General features: G+C 37.8%; 1 protein-coding gene across 12 annotated transcripts in view; it reads right to left on the bottom strand.

Moving 5' to 3' along the window:
- TENM4 (teneurin transmembrane protein 4) overlaps window positions 1-18,627 on the bottom strand; it is a 750,083-nt gene that overhangs the window by 489,015 nt on the left and 242,441 nt on the right. The gene's annotated exons all lie outside the window — the stretch shown is intronic.

Here is an 18,627-nt window from a genome sequence, read left to right as displayed (position 1 = left end):
CCACAAAGCCATATCCCCAAGTGTCACATTCGCATGTATTTTGAACACTTCCAGGGATGACTTCCAGGGATTCGACCACTTGCCTGGGCAACCTATTCCAACATATGAAATGGATCTGGTCTGTCTTAAGATGAATCTCTTTCAAGTGCCTGAGTTTGTGCAGTAACTCCTACTCAACATGTTAGGCTCTATGTGCCTTTGATCAAGAAAGTGTGGAGTGCCTCTGACAACCTCCTGCACATTCAGGTTCACAGGTAGAAGGAGACATGCAGCCTTTGTAAACCAGCTCCAGCAGGAGGTTGATATACAGTCCTTCATTAAGATCTGGAGGGACTGATTATTTCTGTGAGTACTGAAATGTATGCACGGTCTAGCTCAAAATGTAAAGCTAGTGGGACTGAAATGATTTACATCCCTTCTACAGAGACACCAGGCTGAAGGGCAAGAGATGATCCTACCACAGTCTAGTCCTCATCCATTCTGTAACGGCCATCTGGCCTTGTCCAATAAAAGCAAGTTCCACTTTTTTACTAGAAACAAAAGGGAAAGGAAGTTTTTGACAGAATTAGCTAGAAAAGGTTCATCTGAGCACGGAAGTTGCACTTCTGTGACTGAGGATCTTCCTCCTCGCTTCCTACCACCAGCAGCAATAGGAGGCCCCAGTTCTAACCTCAGTCCATGGCACAATGTCTCACCAAGACCTAGATTCATCTTTGTAGCAAATAAATATTTCCTAAATATTCCCAAATATCTGTACCCCAGGACATACATATGGCACTCAGTTATCCTGTCCTTCTCTGTGTCTCTTGGCAGGACTCGATCCTAGGCACTAAAGGGACAGTCACTCCACTGGAGCAGTCAGGTTTCCTAACTTTTTTTAGGTGAAGAGGAACAGGCCCCTCAAAATTCAAACAACATCCTTTCCTCTTTGGTACACAAATACCACTGCAAGAGACACAACTCGGCCAAGATAAGTGCTGGTTGATCCTCTGTACTGAACCAGTCCCTTCCACTGCAGGTCCATGGCACTGAAGAAGCTTTTCTACATTGCAACTTAAACTTTAAAATCTCTTGGTTTATAAATACTAATGTGTTAAAATGATCTTTATGTTGTTTGAACCTGTGCTTTTTTGGGTTAGTACTACCACATTGCCATGCAGGTCACAATGTTGTTATTAGTGTCAGATTTATAAGGACCATCAGTGGGTGAAGTGTCCTCGGAGAGGCTTTTTAAACAAACCTGACTTCAGCTTATGGAATCAGACCATCATTATGTCTCTCACGAACCAAAGAATATGTGTTTACACAAGAGGAGGCCACGGGTCAGAGGCAGAGAGCAGAAGCACAGACAGTGCAAATCAATATTTTTAGACAGTTTACTGTTAAATAAACTGTAAGACCAGGCCCAGCTGGTTTGCATCAGTTTCACCACTCTTAGTATCAATGAAAGAAGCACAGTTTACTTGTATCACAGTTATGGATCTCAGCACAGTCATTTCGATATACTTCTGGCTAGAAAACCTCACATCTCTAATTAGCTACTCATTGAGAACATGGAAGAGGTATACAGCTTCTTGGCTTACAAATAAAGCAATTAAATAGTAATTTAGACATCAGGGTAAGGTCAAATATTTAACTTTTCAGAGCCTTTGAGTAATCAGGGACTGCTGGGTGCCAAAGAAGTCATGGGATTTGAGAAACCTGATCAAGAAAAGCAGTTCCTCCATCTCCTGATGCTCAACCCGAGGTCCTGCCCTCTGCATGTAGAGTGCCATCCCTCCTATGAACAGCAAAGTTAAAAAGGTTGCCAGCAGAGAAACAGAAACAGATGCCAGTCCATTAGTTGATAAATCTAGGCAATCTTATCTTATTTTGCTGCAAAGTTGGCTGTAATGGCATGGTGGGGCAGAGTAGTTGCCTTCACTCTGATGCAGAGGGCAAAAGGAGTTTGAATCCAGCCACAAGACGTGTCAGGCAGAATAAAGTTGCTGCCAGATGTGGCAGTGACAGCATCAGGGTTGTTCACCTGTTTTCTTATAAGTCATGTCCAACTTTTGGACATGCATTTCCTTGTGTATCCAACACAGCCCGAGGTGGGAGCTAATGAGAGGCTGGTTTTGACATGTGTTGATATACATAGTGCAGTTGCCTGGCACAGGTGCTGGTTTGCACATATTTCTGCATACTGGATTTGTAAATCAGTGGGGGCTCTGGATCAGCAACACTCACATGGACTCCCTACTCCAGGCTCTGAATTCTGCCAATACCCTGAACAACTTTCATGAATATATTAAATACTTATAGATCATGTACCTTCTGTGAGGATTACTATAACCTTGTCTGATATCATAGAAAAAGAATAACAAAAATTCATTTTTTTTAACCAGTGAAGCTTACAGTGATGCCTTTTTTAACCTCTGAGCTATCATCTTCTTCCTCCCTTCTTAGCTTTCATGTACTGCTTTGTAAGGTTTAACCTTTTGTTTACTTTTTTCCTTGCTGAAATAATCAGAATTGATTTTTATGTTTTTCTAATTGAGGCACAGAAATACAAAGAAACAATTAAAATACCTAAAGGCTAATATTTTAAATAGTTCTACTCACTTTTTCCTTGAAAACCAAAACTTTTTTTAATTGTCTTTTAAATCATAATGTTAAATGCTGATTCAAAAGCTCAGCTCAATTTCACATCACTTCAATAGGTATTTGATTAAATCACCTCACTTCACAAAAATCTAGCCAGGATATGTGTCTGATGGCTGCTTTTAAAATTATTATTATTAGGAGAAAATATTTATGCTTCAGTAGAATACAAAATTTCATATGGGAATTAGTATTATTACTACTTCAACACTGCTGCAGCAAGCATTTTCCTTATCCATATGTAAAAAGTTATAGTCTTACATTACTTAATTGAATTTAATAATCAAATTTTACTCCCTAGCCAACACTTTATTGACTCTTGTTCTGCTGGCTTTTTGTCATTGCTGACATCGTCTTTTGATTTTCCAGTTTTCCCTATATATTTTCAGGGCAACATTCCCATACAGAGGACCTCATGCATGCAGTCACTCTAACCAGTTCATCATGAGGATAAACTTTGCCTCAAGTCTAAAATAAAGTAATGACATATTTCACTGCAAGATTAAAATACAACATGCTATCATTATGAGTAACGTATACTACAGCCATTGGTTTATCCTACTAAAGGAGTTTTGCAAGAATCTGTCTTTGTTTCCCTTTTTGAGTCACAATCTGAATCCCTAAAACTCAAAAAGGAGAAACTATAGCCTGGACTGACTTGAGTGAGCCTGTTTACTGTTTTTCTTTTCACTAACAAAGCAGCTGCAAAACTGAACAGGAAAAAAAAAAGGAATGGGATCAAGGAAACATTTTACTTGGACAGCTATATCATGTTTTCCTTTGTGGAGGTTGGAGTTTTCGTTGGTTCCTTTGCATTTTTATTTCTTTAGGCCAACAGGCTTAAACCAACAGTTTCTACCAAGCCACTGAAATATTTTATTAATGTTTTTCTAGTTTCCAGTTTTTATTCTCTGGGGGAGAGAACTCTTAAAATATACGGATGTCACACCACAATATACAACAAACAAACAAATCCGAAATATTATATGTTTGTACAACCATTAACTATAAGATTGGGACATATCATCAGCAAGGAATTAAAGTTCACATGGATTTGTTCTATCTGGCAGAGAAAGGATGAACTTACAGTAAGAGTTGCCTTTTAACACTTCCTCTGCACAGTCATTTTCAAGCTTTACTCTCTGCAACCTCTCTTACGGATTTTCCACTGCAGAGAGGACCCCTGTGTCATGTCTGAAAGTATACTAAAAATGTATTTCTGTTTTTTCTTTGCTACCTGCTGAGATTGTGCATAAAATTTACAGAGTCACAGTTCTCTCTAGAAAGAGAGCAGAGGATGTCACTACAGAGAGTAGGTCCCTTTGGCTCTGCCCACATTCATGGCTGAAAAACTGAAATGACTTGGCTGATCTCAACTTGAGGTTCATATGTTGGCCAGCCCTCCTCAGCCTGAGTATCTATAACCCTTTGGTAACTCTCTCTTTTTTCTTCAAAGACATGGACAATGGTACATTGCACTGTTCCCTGCTCTTTTATGCAGAAATATATCGACTTCAACTTTCACAAAGGATATAGATTTACATTCCAAACTTCCTCTGCAAGCAGAGGTGAGAAAGAGTTTCTGCTAACACAGGACCTTACCTCTTCCCTATTGAGTGATCTCAGAACCAATTTAAAGGATGCTCTCTTTCCCCCTTGTTGAAGCTTTTCACCTTTGCAGGCAAGAACACAAGGCAGCCAAGCTACCAGCAAGAATGGGATCATTACCATGTAGCTGAGTGGAAATAGGTTTCTACAGAAGGCAATTTTACCATGTAGCTGAGTCTTTAACAGACTAATCTCTAGCCCTGTTTTCTCACTCAGGGAATGGTGTCTTTCCTGTGCAATGGAGCAATTCCAGCATGACTGATAGAGATCCCATGCATACAGGAAGGAAAATCATATAATTTTAGTTGTCTCCAGTGTCTATCCAAACATGTAGGCTCCTTTTTAATCCCCAGGGAGAAGCAGAAAATTTTAGACACATATTATGTGTTTTTATTTTAGGTGTGCCTTTTGAAATCAAAATCTTTCACCGTGAATGTGCTTGTTTCTCTCCACTGACTCAAAAAACAGTCTGTGATGACTGTCTCAGCTGTGAATATTTTCATTTGATCAGATGTACCTAATCCTGGCTAAGTTTCTGTCATCTTCCTTTCCAAAATAAACTTATATTTTGTTAAGAAACCTCTTTCATACTATCTCAAAACAAAACCTTTATAAAACCCAGGATGAAAAAAAAAAAAATCAAATTAAACCCTCCTGTTTTTAGCCATACATGTCCTGGAATAGACCCTCATATTTAACCACCACTACCTGGGCAGCCAGAGGGAGAAGCAGAGTATAAACAAAACTGAAACAGATTTTATTGATTTTTCCCTATGCTGGCTAAGCTGCATGCAAAATCAAAATCAAACACAGAATAGCAATAACTAACAACAAGTCAAGTGCATTTTCAAATTAATTCCCTCTCTGTGGTCTAAGGCATTCCTGCAATAAGTCAGATTAAGAAAGATACCTGCAAGTTATGATTTGAAGTGGATTATGTCCATTTAAATAGAGTGTAGGTCAGAGATGTACAAGGAGACACTTATTGTGAACTCCTCCATGCATACATGGGTAGGATTTATCTCATTAAACTTTGGATATCGCGTACAGCTTCACGTGAGCTAGCCACATGCATCTCCTGTGATTGTTGATGGAAAGAATCTTCTACTGCTGTCTCCCTCTGACTGGGATGAACCCCAGCCAGGGAGTGCATCTTAGGATAGAGCCAAGCTAATACAACTCACGAGTTGCTGCTCCATGACTATCTTGTTCTCCTAATATATCCTCTCTGTGCAAGAAGATGCTTATACTGGGTGACTTCTTTTTAATGAAATGGCTTGCTCAAAAATGCCTGACACTAAATAACTCAAGTTGCTATGAAGACACAGCCTTTTTCGGTGAAGCACAGATACCTCCAAAAATGCTTGTATACAAAACTTTTAAAGTATTTAATTACAGTCACAGACTCTGCATACTCTCTGAGCTGCTTATGCATCTTGCATTTTAAATTCCCTGAAATTTTTCATACAAATAAATATCCAAAAGGAAGGACAATTCAATTTAGATTTGGTGAGGCTGAAAAGTTACTGTAATTGAATAATAATTTGCCGTGAAGTATGGATGTGAGTCCTCATGTTTGCCTCCTGACCTGAAGGGATACGGTTAGTGAAAATGTCTAGCAGATAATTACTGTGGGGCTAACCCTGAGGCTTGGCTATTATTCACAGGTCAATCTCTCTAAGATAATTCCCAGGATAATATTACTGAAGAACACACTTCTCCTGCATAATGCAACACCTGTCTCTGTCGTGAGAGACCAGGGATGGGGAGTTGAGCTTTACCCCTTCAGTCTCTTCATCAAAGTTTCTTACAGGACAGAGGATGGAAGCAGCGAAAGGGGAGAGTAAGGGAAAAGTAACCTTGCAACAGTGAACCTGGTGATTTTATTTCCATTACTTGTCAGGGCTATGACCAATCACAGAGTGTGTAAAGATGAGAAACACACAAATTCTCAGGTCATGCAACAGGATCAGGTGTTGCTTTTGGAGAAAGAAAGGGGACTGTTTTGAATACACCAAGTATTTACTAGCCCAAAAAGACTAACAAATAGGCCTTGCTAGAGCATATAGTCCTTTTCTGCACATCATTCAAAATTAGTGGGAACTCACCTTTTAAAGTCTTTACAACAGTGCAAAGAGATTTCTGTTTCTATTTGCATCCTACCACTTTGAATGCCAGCAAACCACTTCTCTTTATAAATTCTACTGCAGATGACCAAGAGGAAAAATAAGCATGCTGAAAAGTGATCTCAGAAGATCACTTAAAATCATCATTTGGTCCTTTTTCTGACAATATATACTCACAGGAATCAGGGGAGAAGTCATAGAATCATAGAATAATTTAAGTTTGAAAAGGCCTCTAAGATCATCGTGACCAGCCATTAACCCAGAACTGCCAAGTTCACCACCAAACCATGTCCTTAAGCACCACATCTACAAGCATACAGTACTGTGTTATATGTGCTACAGCACATATCTACAGTCAGGTATGAGCTGTATTTTAGGCAAGGTCAGGATGCTCCCTAGACTTCTACAGCATTGCAAGGTATGTGAGCACAGGACAGACCAGGTCATGCAATGAATGGGTGGTGAGCCCAACCTGTTTTATTCCCCTTGTAGAAACCTAGGGCCATAAAAGATGTCTAGGGGTCATCTAGTCCATCCCCTTGCCCCAAGGTAGGCTTAACTACAGGGAGGTCAGGCCTGACAGATGTTTGTTTAACTTGCTCTCAGAATGATGGAAACTCCACAACCACTGCAGATAATCTGTGCTTGGTCCTTAGTGTCCTCATCACTAAAAATATTTCCTTCCCAGTGTTATAAATCTACCCATGCTGTTGGAAGACAAGAAGAAGGAAAGATCAACAGCAAGAAAATGTACAAGTGGGAAAAAAATTAATACCTAAAGGAGAAAAAGGCGAATAAAAGAAAAAACCTACAGGGGTCCCTAGGTTTATCTGCATTAGTTCAACCTTTTGCAATTCTGAAAGCAGCACTGAAGAGAAAAGTTTAGTGGTCCTGGTGCCAGCAGTGAGAATAATAATTAATAATAATTATGCATCTGGTGAAAGGTCAATGGTACAGTAAGGTTACATGATTAGTTTGATCAGAAACATAGAGAAGGGATGGGAAAAGGTATGTAAGGGTCTTAATTAAAGCCACTTAAAATACCATTAATAATGTATGGTTACTTAAATATTAATATCTTTCATTACTTTCTTTCACTTTACCATAATGCATAGCAGGCAAAAACATCATATAGCAACATGTATGTAAAAGTTACTGTTGGATTTTTCAATTCTGTATTGGAAGATACATTGGTCCTAATGTTCAGATTTCAATTTTTATAAATCTCTTTAATTCCATTTGTGTTAATTATGTCTTTCAGCACTTTACTGAAAGAGCATGAAGTATCTTACCTACTTAGTATACTTATTATTATTTTTTTGAATTGTTTCTTGTTTTGCTCCCAATATTTTTAGAAAATACAGTTGAATGAACTGGTTTGTTCTAGAGTAACAATGTAGTGAGGAACAATTCCAAAAGATAGTGTTTTAAATTAGAAACCCTTGTGAAAGAGTAAACCAGCTATCAGTCTTGAGTTACTACTACTGTAACTGGAAACAACTTTACAACCACATTTGCATAATTCATATCATTTTGCCAACACTTTGAAGTTACACTTTCCTCCCTCATTTCTTCAGTCAGCAAGAAATGGTTATTAAAGGCATCTCTTAAAAAAAATGAAACTGTCAAGATGTGGCTTTGAAATCTTTGAAAAGACTCCTGTAAAGTATAATGTGCTATAAGCACGTCTATTAAATCATGGCTCTTGTGGTTCTAACATAGAAATACCAGAAAAGAATTCTTTTCACATAGGATCAGTAGCTACACAATAATGAGAAACAGTTGGGCTGAAGGTAAAAGTTGGCTAAAGTAAGCTCCTTCCCATCTGCTTGTTATCAGCAGTTGTAGGAGCAAAGCAGGTGACCAATAAATATATTTTTTTAACTGACAGGCTTTTGTTTGTGACTGTGTCGCAATGAAGGGTCTCATTTTAACTTTATAAAGATATTGTCCAGGAATTCAAAATTAAATTGCAGCTTTTAGTAAAGAAAAGAGCAGTGTTGGGAGAAACTAAAATGGTTTTCCCATGTTAGAATAAAGAAAAATGTTTCAAAAAATTAAGTCCTCAGAATTTGCCAGACAGTGTGCTAGAAATAAGAAGTTGACTGAAATCAATAGAGGAACTGATCAACTAACTTACCCTGCCCCAGGTAAATGAAATGCAAAGTAGAAGTACTAGGAAAGACATGAAGAGAAAAACTTCTTTGGCTCCACAAATAAATCCATGAGGATGAGGCAGACATCGGAGCACGCTCTATTTAGTATTGAAAGGTGCAAAACAAGGATCAAAAGGTAAAGTTAAACAAATTCACAGCAAGCAAAAAGTACAGATGCTTAACAATGAATGCACTTAACCACTTACAGCACAGTTGCAATAGGCATGGTGGGATCTCAGTCTCTTAGTGTGCTCAGTGCATCTCCCATGATAAGAGTTGTCCACAGAAGTTGTTAGGCTCCAACTGGGAATGAATGAAATTCCATCACCTCCATTAAACAGGAGGTCAAGGTGGAGGAGCTAATGGTTTCTGTGACCTCAAAAATCTTTGAAATTATGAAACCATTAGATTAGGTTGCTGATCTAATTGTCTGGGTCACTTGGAGTTGTGGGGGTTTTTATACAGGCTTTTAAGTTTAATATATTGCTTATGACTTATTATAGTTGGGACAGATACAATAATTAACCTTTAGTTATTTTTCAAGACACAGCTTCTCTAAAAACAATGGATTTTTTTAGATCATAAATGCTGGTTGGCACTGAGTAACTGCAATGTGAAAAAAAAACCCTTCGAAACCCCTTAAAGCCATTCTCTACAGTGCATCCTCTTTTAAATATTTTGTCATCAAGAACATTAGTGAATTGCTAAAGCAATTAAATATTTGTTAATTAGCAATAAAGAAAAATCAACTTAGGTAATTATAAGTGAATTAAAAACAATGGAATTATTAATAATACTAAAGATTGGCATTCTTCCCAGAGCTGTAACTTTAATTTTGCTCGTCTTTTTAAAGCTAAATTCCTTCTCTGCAATATATCCAGCAAAATAATTGGTGCTTGTTTTGTAACCAAGGGTTTTGCAGATGAAGGAAAAGTGGAGCACTCTTGCAGATATATGCCTTGTGCCCTAACCCAGTGAACACAATGATTCAAAATCCTTTAATGTTCAGGTTTGAGGACAGAGGTTTCATAATGACGCAGGAAAACCAAACTAAACCAACTTTTTAAGGAATCTCAGAGACACTAGATATGAGCTTATATTTGTAGATAATCTACTGAACCTTTAGGGCAAATTTGGTTGTAAATATTTATTTATTGAATTTATTTATTGAAAAGTAGCTTCCGAATGTGGGAAGAAATTCAGCTGCTCTTTTAGTTCAGCCCCCACAACCAGGCTGCCACAGGTCCTACCATCTCCTCACTGTCTCTCTCATTTTAGCACTGGTCTTGCCCTCCTTGCTGTTTCCTTCTCTTTTGTATGCTCACTGCCTTCACTCTTAACCTTTTTTGTGCTGTCCCCCCTGCTAAAATGTAATTTTTATTTTTTTTTAATAAATTCAGCTCTCTCAGGTCTGCCTTTATCATTTTTTGGTGACCAACAGTGCTGGGGATCTGGTGCCTTTCACTTTGTCCCCTGCCTGTCAGCAACACTAACGTATGAAGCTTGATGAAATAAAACCACACCTGCTTACAGGCCTGGCCAGGCAGTGGTCTGATACAATTAATTACTAATTCAGATTCACATTTGTGATGTTTTGCAACCAATCAAATCCCAATGTCACTTTGTCCTTTAGACATAGTTATGTAGTGCTCTACTTAACAACAGCTGAATAGGCACATGGCTATATGTATTTCCATGGTAAAATAAAGGTTGTCTTGCTAAAAGCATCTTGGTCTCTTGGAGGTCTGCTAGGAGACCTCTAGAGATCATGGTGTTCAATGTAGCCCAAATATTCATCCTGAATGCTGAAAGACCTAGTATTTTTTTTTTTTCTAAATCAATTAGACAGCTGTGGCTTTAAATTATTATAAAATGGATGTGGACCTGAAGCTCCCTGATGAGATGACAGGGCTGTATCTTACCATCATTGCCTTCCCGCATTGTGCAGAACCATTGTTTCAGGCTTTCAAAACCCAAGACCACATTTCTTTACCTACATACCTTGGTCAATTCTGAGGGCAGCTAGTTAACCATATGGCTATACTTTTATGGCACTCAATTTTCAATTAAACTCATTTAAAAGTGTCATAATTCTATGCAACTTATTTTCCTTACAACAGGGGAAGAACAGCAGCAGTGGCATAAGGCATACTTAGGCTAGTAGCCAATTATTCCCACTGGGAAGAGATGCATGGCTTCCTTTACAGTAGTACAATGGAAGCACTGCACCTATATGGAGGACAGAGAAGGCCTCAGTCAAGATGCACTAACCTTGGTCTTGCCTAGATTTTTCCTGCTCGAAGCACGAGAGAATAGTCCATTTGTTTTACAACAAAGTCTAAAAATCAGTAGAAATTGTTAGGGGCACTGTGAACACACAGTGTGCACACGCTCGATTCCATCTTGGTGTCAGAAAGTTGAACATGGGAGAGACAGGGGAAAAAAAGGTGTTCTAGTTTTCTCTCTGAAACCATTTTTTTTAAGATATTTTATCACAAAATTTGGTTCAAGCCACATTTTTTCCTGTGAAAATTTCTACCTTCTTGAGCCCCTTGAGCAAAACAGAGACTCATAATACCTAGTTAACTGTCCTTGCTGATGCTTAAACCTGATGAAAATTTTAAGCCTTTCTCTGTTCTTGATTTTTGTTTATTTTTAAAGACCTTCTGAAGACTGCACATTCACTCACATTTCCACTCATGAACAAAGAGAAGAGAGACACGAATCTAAGAACTTAAGAATCTCCCAGCAAAATATCCCTCCATGCTCTCTTATAGAACTACACATTGGAGTAGAAACTCGTGGGCTTTATGTATGCCGAACCCATCCGTCAGTCTGGCTCCATGTACGTCAATATCACAGCAAATAGTGTGCCATATATCACCACGAGATCCTGAAAAAAGACATCTGTTCAATATCAGTGTCCAATCTCCTGAGCTAAAAAACACATTCAGGGAGTTATTATTTCACAAATATAGTTTATTAATCTGGTGGGCTGCAATGTTTGAATTTAAAATGAATCCTTCTACCTCATATGACTATTGATAGAAAATGCCACCATCAAAGATACCGTTGCACTGGCTGGAAAGAAATTTGTTCCCTTGTACATAATAATTCTTCTACTAAAGGTGCTTAGCAATCCTTTGGCCCTACACATAATACATATACTTTCACCTATTGTTACACAGCCTGCATGATGTATTTAAGCTGGATTCTTCATGAAGTCCTGTTTAAGTTGTGTACCAATGGTTTGAAACAGCAGGAATGAAAACAGGTATGAAGTGGCGTGAGGTTAACTGACAATGATAACTCATAGAATGACAGAAGGGTTTGGGTTGGAAGGGACCTTAAACCTAGTCCCAAAGACCCTACCGTGGGCAGGGAAACATTCCACTAGACTGTGTTGCTCAAAGCTCTTTTCACATGGCCTTGAACGCTTCCAAGGATGGAGCATGATATATGAGAGTTCCCAGATAACTAAACTGCAAGTGCAGTGCAACTGATTAAAGGAACACCAGCAAATGTAAAATAGCTTAACATTTCACTCTACAGTGACATGGAAATAAATGGCAAAGACACTAGGAAATACTGCTACAGACAATATGTTCTAAGACAATGTTCTAAGCCTGATTTTTGAAAAGTACTTGGCTTATAACTAAAACATTTCTACTAAAACATTGGAAATTGTTAGAAATATCATAACTATTTAATGGAAAGGGAACATCCAATGTTGAAAGGGTAAATATCTGCTTATTTTGAGTTTGACTTCTTGAAGAGAAAAGGCAAATTAATTGTCTGATAATTTTAGAGTTTGCAGTATCTTGCCTCTATTTTGAAAACTTAATAATAATAGGGTAAATATGATTTCAAAAAGCATCCTCTCAACATACTCAAGAATCATTTTTGCATATGCATTTTGAAGCTTTTATCAAGCTTTTGCCCCTTGGCCCTATTAATATAGATTTTGCAATTTATTTATCTTTATCAGCAGAGAAATTTAAGAATTCAAAGAGAATATTCTATGATATCCCAGTTAAAATACCAGCTTGTAATTTGTTTGTGTCCTTCCAGACAGATGCCAATTAAAAAAAAAAAAGCGCAGAAAAGGGGGGAAAAAACTAAAGTAGCAGGATTGATTGACAAGTGCTATTGAACAAGATTTCCTTCCAACATCTTATGAAAAGGACAATGGATTTCATTAAACTTTGTTTTCAAAAGCCATCCCTACTGAAAAGAATGTATTCAGAGGAATTAACTGTTTCTGTCCTGCAGATCATGTACCAAATTCAGAATTCACCTTCTCATGGCAGAAGGCATCTTTCCCTCCTGCCCTATCTACAATAGGAGGATAAGAGGCAGGTGGAAAGATCTTGCATCCATATTATATGCAAAGGATAAATGTGTTTGTACAGGGCTGGGTGCATTTTTAAGGACCAATTTAAAATACGTAATAGCTTTTCCTGCTGATACACTGAGGATTGTGCTATCTAACCACACAGGAGCTTAAAAAGAGTACTCAGAATACTACTTAGAAGATCTGTTTTGCAAGCTCCACAGTGAACCTCTTCCCTGTGAAAACCTCCTTAACTACTTCTAATGGTACGAAACTTCAAATCACTCCTATGAGCTGAAGGCCACCAAAGTGCAGTGGAAGTTGACACAACAGAAGATTGTTGCTCAGACAATCTTTTGCTGCAAACACCCTTCACCCCCTGTTTGTGAATGTTTTACTAAAATATGGTGAACTGGGACTCATGCAGCAAGTGTGGGTTAGGAGAAACAGGAGAAAACCTTTCAAGTAACATCTCACACAGCCACAGCAGCTGAAGCGACCAAAAATGGCACAGATCCAGACACAGGAAGGACAGCTCAGAATGCAACAGAGCAGCAGCCAAGAGAAGACCAGTTTCACTACCTAGATCCAATTGCAGCAAAAACTGAGAAGAACACACAGTAGGAATCCTACTGTTGTGAGGGTTAAAAAGCCTGAAATTGCTATTCTGGCTCAGTGCAGAGTTACCTATGAGGCTAAGGTAGATATAATAGATATTGTGGAGCCCTCCTCAAAAACGTCACTCCCGATATGCACACTGGTGATTTCCTACCTACAGTCCTACCTTCTTGTAGTGCAGAAACAAGGAGACAAGCAGAAAAAATGTGCTTCCTCCCCTCAAATCGCAAGTAGGAAAAGCAAGAAAGGATAAGGGGATGGGATTGAGTGGAGATGAGAAAGTGGGGAGCAGATGGTAGGAGAATCCCAAAGGCTATTGTGAGAGTTGTCTGTATAACCTACCTGCTGGCTGGCAGTCTCACTTCATGTTGAAGCAAATCACAGCACACTTTAGGAGGAAAACTCAAGAACTGAAGAAGTCATTTGGCCCATATCTTGACCCTTCAGGCAGTTTGGGTTTGTCTATGGTGTCTGTGATATTGCTGTTATGAGCAACCTGAGTCAAGGACTCAGAATGAATAATCTCCTCCTTAGCAGGGAGTGGCTGATAACAGTTCACTTCATTGTTCACGTACAGTGCAATGACATCACATATGAAGGGAACCTGCAAGGATGGGAAAGCCTCCAGCCAGGCTTTACATGGGGATATCTAGTGCAAAAAAGGCAGTGCTAAATCTCCACTATAAAAGTGATGACTTGGAGAAAGGGAACTTCAGCTAATGTTTAGCTGAAGCTAAATACGAGTGGTAGCAAATTCAGCTGACCTCTCCTCACACTGTTTCCAAGAGCTGTCAGAGAAGATGACCTTGTTCTTCCCTCTTTAAAGTAGATAAACAGAAAACCTCCCTGCCCCACTAAGACATCTATAGCTATAGAGATGCCTTTGGATCATGGCAAAGATGATATTTCCAGATTTTTCTTTGAATTTTTCATCTTTGATGGCCTCCTCTCCTAAAATCCGAAAATAATTCAGGTTTGACCAGCACCTCTGGAGCCCTGTAGTCAAACCGCTCTCTCAAAAGCAGGTGCTTAGATTAGGTGGCTCAAGAACTTGCCCTTCTATTTGAAAGTTACCAAGGATTGAGATTATCCAACTTTCCTGGTCAACCTGTTCAAACATCTGATTATCTTCATGTGATAAATTTTTAAAAAATTTGTTTGGCATTTTTCTTTTTTTAACCACTTTACACCCACTATACAATTTATTCTCTCATAAACTGACGTCACTGATTAGTGACTTCAAATCTGAAGCTACCACAGTAGTAGTCTTTAAATTACGTTATAAATATTCCATCTCTAAAGATGTTTGTGATTTCTAGGAGAGCTCCATGCCTCACTTCACATACTGTAGTTCTCCCAACTGAGTTGTCTGAGGTAAAAATTACTGTGCACATAAGAAAATATCTTTTTTTCTTGTCCCATCTCTAAAACCAGAATCAGCTTTATTTGCCAGTTTTCTGTCATTCTATGCCTATGTTTTCAACTAAAGGATAGGGTGTTGGAAGTTAATTTCTGCAGTGGAGGCTGCAAGGGTCTGAGCATATCCCCTATGCTCATCCTGGGCCCATTTTCTGGAAAGAACATATCATTAAGAGAAAAGGAAAATATAATTAAACCATACAACTGCTAAGAGTTAATTTCTTCTATTTATCTCAATGTCCTTTATGAGTGTTGGGCAATCTCATTAATTTCATTGTATAAAAGGGCAGGATAGGTTGATATAATCTATCAAACCCTTGCAAATAAAGAGTAAATGTAAGATTACTTTACCCATCTCAACCCTGTGTTATCCACATTAGGCTATACCAACACCCTTAATTTTTAACAGCAGAGAAATATTATCAAAGAGAGAACAAACCATGTGGGATACAATGCGTGAACTAAGGGCATGGTCTGATGATAATTTCTGATCATCTTCTGTGTCCCTTTTCCATAAAAATAGGGATGAACTTGGAGCAATAAGTGGCTTTATTTTGTAGTGTGCTAATTTGCAGTTTGAACATGTTGAAGCACTGCCATAAGTGTCAGAATAAAATGTAAGTGTCAGAATAAAATGTCAATGTCTTAGTAGAAACAAATAAAAGCCATGCTAATTAGTGCACATTTGACCACCCCTTAACAAGAGACACCACAACACCTCCCATGAATTGGCTCAGGGAAGATATGAACATATTCTATTTGGTCGCCAAAATTCAGCTATGTCAAGAGCTCCAACATCTTGAGACTCAGCATTAATAAAATTGTTCAACTACACCACCTGTTTCTTGTCTTTATCAACCCCCTACTTGTAGTAACAGGTCTTTGAACCTCAGGATCTTTGAGGACATGGCACCAGCAAAACAATAGCCTTGATTCTGTAGATGCCTTACAGTGATTACCTGGTGTTTATTATGGAAGCTCACTGTGCTCAGTGAGCAACCAAAGATTATTTTTCTTCCAAAGGCCAGACTTACATGGAATTCTTTAATTAAATGCACTGTAGAAATGTCAGCCTTTACCCCTCTGTATATATAGCATCCTTTGTCCTTCACATAATGATTTTAGAGTGTTCTGCAGACATCATCTGATAGAATAATAAGGTATTATTATTGAATCTTTATATCTCCTATTGTCCCAGGAGCACCGACCTTGCTTCCCCAATGCAGAAGTCTGTCTGCCAGGCTAATCACACTGATATTTGAGTACCTCAGAGGAGATCCTTAAGTGTCAACGTTTCTGCAGGAACTCAAAACTGACCAGACATACTGATAAGATCCATTTATTACTCTTGTGTATGTCTGCCAGGTTATAAACTAATTCCAGTTTCAAATGTAAATCCCCATCCCAGTGATATGTAGAGAGATGCATGGTTAAATAACTCAAATTCTCCCCAGTTGCCAAGGTTCTCCATACAGGTATCAGTGGATGTGGTTTACTAGCAAATAGTAACCATAGGGAACTAAGATGAATGAATCCCCCATCCACTCTTTTCCAGCAGATACGTAGTCCTGACAAATACCCTTGAACTACTGAATCACTATGGGAATAACCCTTCATTTATGTCCTTCACTTTCCTTTGCCAGCACAATGCATTAATGTTGTATCTTTTAGCCATGGACAAACAGACACTATCACACTTTCATTTAAGTTTTTTTCTTCCTTGACTTGATATGTTTTATAGATATATCCATAAATATCCATGCACACAGCAGGGTATATGCAATACATCTGACAGGGAATGGTTACCTCCAGCACAATACCACTTTTTAATATAATCTTGGCTTGTTTCCATAGCTGTCAAAAAGTCTAGGTTACGTTGATAGGTCTCTTAAAAAGTACAGTTTGTGGCAATTGAATTATAATTCTTCTTTTTAAGAAAGTCCTGATACTTACGAGGGCTTTTTCTTCCATGAATAAGATATTTTGATAGATACTGAACAAATTATGATACAAATTATGATATTATATCTGGAGATATGCAGATACTTCATGGCAGTATCAGCATCCTTTGCATATCTGCACATCTGAGAAAATGTCCAATGCTTTCATTTTCCAGTAGTTTTTCACTTATTTTCTTTTCTGAAAGGAAATCTGAGTGCTCTATTATTGCCTCACCATGCTTTTCAGTTTTTCTGAAAAACCTTGTTTTCTCCCTCTAACACAGTGAGGAAGCCTAGGCTATAGTTTCTTTTATTGCAATACCTCTAGGAATCTCCAAAAGAAAAAGAGCCTTGATATAATGACACTGTTGTTATACCAATCTCTACCAAATCAGTCAGCTACAGTTAGAAATCTAAATATTCCTTTAAATGTATTTATTTTAATAAAGAGATATGAAGAACAATCTGCCTGTCACTGGTACAATGTGTATTTTCAAGAACTTGCCCAAAGCAGCAAGAATTCAGGCTAGTTTCATTACTATATAAACACAATAATCTGAAACATGTTTTTAGCCTGGAATGAGGGAAGAAAACAAGCATGTGCTTGTTGCTCAAAACAAAAGGAGAATCAGTACATTCTTGAAACATAAAGCTATACTTTGAACTCTATTTGAGTAAAGACATTCTCCTGTGATGGATTTCAAAATCAGAAATGTCATAGGACTCTTAGCCCCATCCTTACAAGTCAAGCCACTACAGATATTGTTGATTTGTTTCTGTACTTTGAAGTACAGTGTTCCTGTACAGTCTCTACAAGTTGTAGAAACAAACTCAATCGTGTTTCTAAATCTTTATCCATGACTATTTAAAGTCTTGGTGCATGTAGCACTATAAGAGCATTTCAAATTTCTATTGGTTTTCTTTTATTCTCTTTGAAATAATTTGGTGTGGACACTCATTTGTAAAACAGGGGTACAGCATTCTGCAGCTGACAAGTTCTATTTATTAATTGTTACACACAAATATTGTTTTATGGAGGACAATACACTTTTAAAAGAGATCTTATGCAGCATCATTAGATGAGTCAGAAGTACTAGACCCACATGATATTGTAAAATCAGTGGCGGTTACTCTCATTCAGCAAAAGTGTTGGTGGCATTCAAGATAAAGTTGAAAGTCAACATACATTTTATTTGTTGTGCAAAAAAAGAACCATTATCTTTACTAGTACTGGGAGTGTGCAAGAGTAAAAAGCTGAGTGTTGGTAGGTATGTGGTGAGTTGGAAATGCTGGTAAAATACAGAGAATGGATGTTCTGTAGTAAGGAATAAATTATGCTAGGTAGTATATGAGCTGCCATGAAATTATATTTAGGTTATTTCTTATACTTCAAATGAACTTCCAGACCAGCACATTAACACTGACAATATCATTTATTTAAGTTTCAGGAACCTGGGACCATTTCTCATCTTGATTCAATCACTTTGGTTAAACCTCTTGTTAACAATACATAAAAAAAATGGATTTTCCAAGTGATCCCTATTTATTAGACAATAAATTTAAAATTACACTACAAATATAATTTCATGGTTTTTGCTTTTTTCATTTCTTTAACAAAAAACAAGGATGGAGATAAATAACGATGCTTAAATTATCACGAGGAAAAGCTTGATTTATCAACTCCACTTAATTATAAACACACATCAAAAGAGAATTATAAGTGTCTAAATACCACACTCATGATAGATTAGGTGTTTTACTTCTTTCTCTCATCTTTACAAATA

Source organism: Pipra filicauda, unplaced genomic scaffold, assembly GCF_003945595.2.
Source record: "Pipra filicauda isolate LSUMZ 115617 unplaced genomic scaffold, ASM394559v2 scaffold335_size1511353_pilon, whole genome shotgun sequence".
In the NCBI taxonomy this organism is placed as follows: domain Eukaryota; kingdom Metazoa; phylum Chordata; class Aves; order Passeriformes; family Pipridae; genus Pipra; species Pipra filicauda.
The sequence above is the reverse complement of the archived record's forward strand: the minus strand, read 5'-3'. Positions and strand labels throughout refer to the sequence as shown.